Source organism: Gossypium arboreum, chromosome 6 (genome assembly GCF_025698485.1).
Source record: "Gossypium arboreum isolate Shixiya-1 chromosome 6, ASM2569848v2, whole genome shotgun sequence".
Lineage (NCBI taxonomy): Eukaryota > Viridiplantae > Streptophyta > Magnoliopsida > Malvales > Malvaceae > Gossypium > Gossypium arboreum.
In genome coordinates this window covers 115,590,917-115,596,177 of record NC_069075.1, presented here as the reverse complement: position 1 = coordinate 115,596,177, position 5,261 = coordinate 115,590,917, and the positions used below count along the sequence as shown (strand labels likewise).

The 5,261-nt window shown below is 37.3% G+C and overlaps 1 non-coding gene across 1 annotated transcript; it reads left to right on the top strand.

The window, feature by feature from the left end:
- The first annotated feature begins 5,154 nt into the window (after positions 1-5,154).
- LOC128294271 (small nucleolar RNA R71) lies at positions 5,155-5,261 on the top strand. Its single transcript, XR_008284585.1, has one exon. It is a non-coding gene; the product is annotated as a small nucleolar RNA R71 (small nucleolar RNA).

Here is a 5,261-nt window from a genome sequence, read left to right as displayed (position 1 = left end):
TAGCCTAAGAATAAAAGGGGTTTGTTTTAATTAACTAATTATTTAAACTAAGAGCGCATAGAGAAAAGAATTGGGGAATTGCTTTTGGGAAAATCGATTGACTTGAGACAATACCTAAGGAAAAATCCACCTAGACTTTACTTGTTATTCTGGCTCCGAATCGGACGATTTATTCATTCAACTTGTACCGTAGAGATCCCTAAGTTATGTTATTATCCCTATTCAAGACTAATAACGTCTAATCCCTAGATTGAATAACTGAGACTTTTCTCCAATTAACACTCTAGGATTGCATTAACTCGATCTATGGAATCCCTTATTAGGTTTCACCCTAATCTGGCAAAATCTTATCACCCTATTTTTAGGTGTGCAATCAAATTCGCTTAATTGTGGCAAATGTACTCTTAGAGAAGGTCTATTCCTCCTCTAAATAAGAGCGTCTCTTGAATTAGTATCCTGGGATATCAAAACAAGAATTAAGAACACATAATTAAGAATAAGTTAAATATTTATCATATGATTCAGAAAATAATAACAAGATTCGTCTTAGGTTTCATTCCCTTTAGGTATTTAGGGGATTTAGTTCATAACTAAATAAGAAAACATCTCAGAAGAATAAAGAATACAAAATATAAAGAAAACCCAAAACTCCTGAAGGGAAATTGAGGAGAGATCTTCAGTCTTAATGATGAACCCAGCCTCTGAGATGGATTAATCGGCTTTCTTAGGGTAATTCCTTACCCCTCTTCTCTGTCTCCCTTTTTCTCCTCCTCTAGTGCATATTTATAGGCCTTGGAATGCCTAGAAGCCCTCCAAAGTTGCCTTTTCCAAATTGGACTTAACTTGGGCTTAGTAGGGACATGCCCGTGTGACACGGTCGTGTGACGTTATTGCTAGGTCGTATTCGATCCGTTAAATTGCACACGGCCGTGTGAATCGTGAAAGCCTTGGTCGACACCCTCGAAAGACACGAGCATGTGAGCTGCCCGTGTGGTAAGGCTTAGGCCGTGTCATCTTCTCGATTTGTTCCACTTTGTCCCTTTTTGGCTCCTTTTGACTCTTGGTGCTCTCCTGAGTACAAAACATGAAATTAAAGCATTAGGAGCATCGAATTCACCAATTCTAATGAGAAATCATCTATAAAATACATTAAATATGGGGAAAAATATGTATAATTTATGGTTTATCAAATACCCCCACACTTAAGCATTTGCTTGTCCTCAAGCAAAATTCTCAACTCATAATCAAGATAAATTCTTCTCAACTTATAATTCTTATCGATAATATCTCAAAATAATCCATAGGTAATCATACATTGAGAATTCAATTAAAAGAACATAAAAGTTTCAAACATTCCAAGTTGAGTATTTTATTCATGCAAACATGGGTGTCTCCCCTCATCTAAGTAATTACCTTTGATTCAGAATATCACAGAGTTTCACATCCTCACTACAGATTCACTCAAATCACTCGAGGTGTTTAAGGATAATAAATGAAGCACTCAATAGTCAATAATGAAAAGTCATTACCATAGGCTTGCATGAAAATCAAATCTCTACCACTATAATTTAAGATGATACATCAATTAAAAGGTCTTTAGATGGTTGTAATGAGGTTTGCTTAGGGGGTGTGGTCACAAGCTGAAAGAAACGGTTAGAATCGAGATTGAATTGAAAAATTGCTTAACTAGAAAAAGAGTTAACCTTCACTTGCGTACAACAGAGCTTCTCTCAGAATATGAAATTACAGATATGCATACATAGTTGTGTTTTTTTTTAAAAACAAGTTAAATAATATAGACTAAATATCAAGAACAAAACATAGCTAGACAATCCATTCAACTTAAATCTCAACAAAAATAGGGATTAATTTAGGGGATTTCATAATGGGTTAAAGGTTAATATTAAGGGTAATACAAGAATTGGTTTGTTGGGCTCAAGGGGGTTTACTAGGGGTTAATCGTAGAGGTAGGCTTTTCATGGCATGAGTAGGTTAATCCTAAGTGCCTTAATCATTTTGATATATCAAATCAAATGGCGTGGTCTTGATATGCATAATCAAGCAAGTTCTAGAATAATAGTTCAATACTGACGCACTCAAAGCAATAATAAAAGTGAGCATGAAAGGATGAATAGATGATCAAAAAGCTCAAAAATCTCACAAAAATTATGGCTTTTTTGATGTTTAGACTCGTGAATTCCAATTCAAAGTAATACCTAGACTTGGGGAAACAGCCTAAGATTTTGAATTCTTAAAAATCATCTCATCATGCTTGATTCTCTATTGTCTTAAAGTTTAAACAATCGATTCATAAATGCCTATGTTTTAATTCAAGATATATCAAGCAAAATCATAAATTAATTAAAATTTATCCTAAATATGATATGAGAGTTTTTCAAGAGAACAAGATTACTACTCAGGGAATTTTCTGGTAATGAAATAAATACCCCCCACACTTAAGATGTACATTGCCCTCAATGTACAAAGATAGATGTTAGAGTATAAAAATAAGATAGGGAGAGCAGTGAAACTTCCTGTATTAAGAACGGATGATATCCTTGGATTGGCGAGATCGAGCATTGGAGATACTTTGGATGGCAAGCTGGATTCTAAAGGTAAGCCGTTGTTTTTTTTTTTTTGAAAAGGAAAACAAATGAATCTTAAAAACGTAATATAGGAAAATAAAATAAGATAATTATTCCAATTTTTCAAGTGGCACGGTTGGAGCACACGCCCGTGTGTTAGGATACAACGCCCGTATATTGTTGTCCACGGCTTAACGGCATGGGCGTGTCTTACGCCCCTGTCGAAGAAACAGAATCGGGCCTTGTCCCTGGGACACCCGTGCTGTTTTATTCCCACGCCTGTGTTCACCTATCAAGTTCGCCCACGGCCCTGTCGCACGACCGTGGGGATTTATCGCATCCCGTGTTTTGGGGAAATCATGCCCTGCTTCCACACGGCTGTATCGTACGGCTGTGTCTTTTCCCATGCTTGGCCATGGCCTTAGGCACACCTGTGTTCCTGGCCGTGTGTGCTGAAAAACTTTTTAATGCAAAGATAAAGTTAGTGGTTTAAAGTGTTAGGAATTAAAAATATAGAAATCAAAATTTGTTAGTGCTCGGGTTACCTCCCGAGAAGCACTTATTTATAGTCTAAGCTTGACTTACCTCTCTAGTGCATGGTCAGAGTGGTTCAAGGAATTTATATTCCTCATTCCTGCTATCAAAATAGGGTTTTAATCAGGTGTTGTTTACCTTGAAAGTGCTGAACTTGGGGTGACTCACCTCCACCGTATCGAATGGAAAAATACTGAGTACCGTAAGAGGAATTTACTCATTCGGTGTGGTAGTGACAATGCGAGGATCTGCGGTATCTAATAAGACTTTATCACCAACCTGAAGTTGATTAGGAGAGGTATCGGGCTTGTGTCTTCGTAGTTTCGGTTTATCATGTGTTCTTGGTTTGTGTTCTCACCATTCGTCTAGCTCCTCTATCCGTAGTCTTCGTTCTTCATGGATGTCTTTGTTCTCTTCATGATAGTAGCGGACTGTTTCTGTTGTCTTGGTTCGAGGAAGTTCCTACAAGGACGATTGAATATTAGTTTTATCATCGATAGGTTTTATAGCATTATCTTGAGTGTTAGAGGTTTTGACTGAGTCGCGTGCTTGGAGTGTTACTGCGTCGTCACCTGCACGAAGTGTTAGCTCTCCTATGCCTACATTAATAATGGTTCTAGTAGTTGCTAAAAATGGTCGTCCTAAATTAAAGGTACCTCGTTATCCTCATCCATATCTAAGACAACGAAGTCTACTGGTAAATAAATTTATCAATTTTAATGAGAACGTCTTCAATAATATACTTAGGAAATCTAACTGTTTTGTCAGCCAGTTGTATGCTCATCCTAGTCTGTTTGGGTTTACCAAGACCTAGTCGTTTAAACATTTTATATGGCATAACATTTATACTTTCCCCTAGATCAGCTAGAGCATTATTCACAGATAGACTACCAATTAAGCAAGGAATTGTAAAACTCCCTGGATCTTTCAATTTGTTAGGTAGCTCATTCTTTAAAATAGCTGAACAGACTGCATTGAGTTCCACATGTGATGTAGCGTCTAATTTCCTTTTATTGCTCAGAAGTTCCTTTAAGAATTTTGCTGAGTTGGGCATCTGCGAAAGAACTTCAATAAAGGGTAAGTTAATATGTAATTTCTTTAAGAGTTTGACAAACTTACCAAATTGCTCTTCTATTCTGTCTTTCGTCATCACTTTAGGATATGGCACACGAGGTTCATGATTTGTACTTACCTGTTTGGGATCATTATTGTTTACCTCTTCTTGTCCTTTGTTCATCACGTTGTCTTACTGTATTTCTAGCTCAGGTGCAATGAATCCTTCCTTATCTTGAATGCTAATTGCATTGAGGTGTTCCCTCGAATTAGGTTCAGTATTACTTGGTAGGCTACCTTGTGGTTGTTCGGAGGTTAGTTTGGATAGCTGGCCTATTTGAGTTTCGAGTCCTTGGATCAATGCTTGTTGATTCTTGAGTGCTGTCTCAGTATTTTGGAAACGAGTTTCGAACACCGAGATGAATTTAGAAAGCATCTCTTCAAGGTTTGCTTTTTTCTCCTGTTGATAAGGTGGCTATTGAAAACCCTGAGGATTTTGTGGCTTTTGATTCTCTTAACCTCCCTAGGAAAAATTGGGGTGGTTCCTCCAACCTGCATTATAAGTATTACTGTATGGGTTATTTTGAGATCTAAATTATTATTACCCATATAGTTGACTTGTTCCTCTTCAGGTGTGGGATTGAAGGATTGATATTCTGTATGCACACCTCCTCCACTTGAGTCACACCTCATTACTGGATGTACCTGCATAGAACCAAGAAAACTATCAATCTTTTTATTGAGAAGTTCTACTTGATTAGAGAGCATGGTGACTGAATTGATGTTATAGATGCCGGCTGTTTTCATTGGCTTTGTCCTCATAACTTGCCACTGATAGTTGTTCAGTGACATCTCCTTTATGAATTCATAGGCATCTTCCGGTGTTTTATTGTTGATGGTTCCACCAGTAGCTGCGTCAATCATTTGTCTTGTCGAAGGATTCACACCATTGTAAAACATTTGAACTTGCAGCCAAAGCGGTAACCCATGGTAAGGGCACCTTCTCAGTAAGTCCTTGTATCTCTCCCATGCATCGTAAAGTTTTTCTAAATCCATCTGCACAAAATAAAAGATATCATTTCGTAATTT